Source organism: Sinocyclocheilus anshuiensis, unplaced genomic scaffold (assembly GCF_001515605.1).
Source record: "Sinocyclocheilus anshuiensis isolate Anshui unplaced genomic scaffold, SAMN03320099.WGS_v1.1 C32997046, whole genome shotgun sequence".
Lineage (NCBI taxonomy): Eukaryota > Metazoa > Chordata > Actinopteri > Cypriniformes > Cyprinidae > Sinocyclocheilus > Sinocyclocheilus anshuiensis.
Genome location: NW_015621298.1, coordinates 1 through 1013, shown reverse-complemented (window position 1 = coordinate 1013; position 1013 = coordinate 1). Strand labels below are relative to the sequence as shown.

General features: G+C 37.3%; 1 long non-coding RNA gene across 1 annotated transcript; it reads right to left on the bottom strand.

Moving 5' to 3' along the window:
• Nucleotides 1-323: 323 nt before the first annotated feature.
• Nucleotides 324-1013, bottom strand: LOC107683162 (uncharacterized). The gene is made up of 2 exons (XR_001633678.1): nt 976-1013; nt 324-754 (listed from the first exon to the last, which is right to left on the bottom strand). It is a non-coding gene; the product is annotated as an uncharacterized LOC107683162 (long non-coding RNA).

The window sequence follows — 1013 nt, the reverse complement described above, 5'->3', positions numbered from 1 at the left end:
TATTGGAGTATTGTACGTACAAAGATTTGAGAGAGTTGTCCTTTTTGTCAGACTACAAGTAAACTACAAACTTTGCAATATTTGTTTTGCTCATTTAACAAAACTAATCAGTAGATGTGAAGTTTGAATGTTTTTACGAGACTTTCAACAAATAGCCTCAAACCAAATAGAATTTGTTCTTTGAAAAATAAGTAACATGTTGGTTTGTACAGGAACTAATATTTTTGTGCATTCCTCGAAGTGTTTTTGTTATGCCTTACAAAAGCGCGTTTGGAATAAGTCTAAGTGACATTAACAAGCAGTTTTCTTCTTTTTAGCAAGTAATTTTACACATGACCATCAGCTAATTATCTAGCATTCAGGTATCAACTTTTTCAGAGAAGAAACACTTAAGCATTAAAATAAATGAACAAAAACAGCAAAACTAAACAAACAAAACAAATGCAAAGAGAATAAGCACAGCATATAAATCGCAAATGTAAAATGTCACATTGAACTTATGGTCATCGTCCTACTTAAAGAGTAGATTCAGAATATTAAAAAGAAGTCTTAACCAAAACAGAAGACAAAAATAACTAGAATTACTTTAGGTGGTTACAAGAGGTTACGAGGGGAGGATGTTGCCAGGCAACCGTAGTGACGGACAGCTCTCAGTATCTGCCGTATGGATGTTCCCGATACGCTTTGCCCTGTCGGGCAGCCTGAGCCTTTCCACCGGCACTGCCCCAAGCTCCGCCCTCCCAGTTATCTTCAGCTAGAAACACAAACACACACCCTTAACATAGACAACTAAGACAGCTTAGTGCATCTTACTGTGTTCCTGGCATCAGACACAGGTTTACGCTGTAGTTTAAGCATGATAAAGGTTTTACATTAGAGTCTGTAGTATAATCTGGCTGTATTGTCTCAAAGATGTGCCAAAAAAAGCTGCACATTTCACTCAATGATGCATGCAGAAAAGAGAAAAGGTCTTACTGTAAGACTCGTAAGTTTCTTGTGCCTCTCCGTGACCG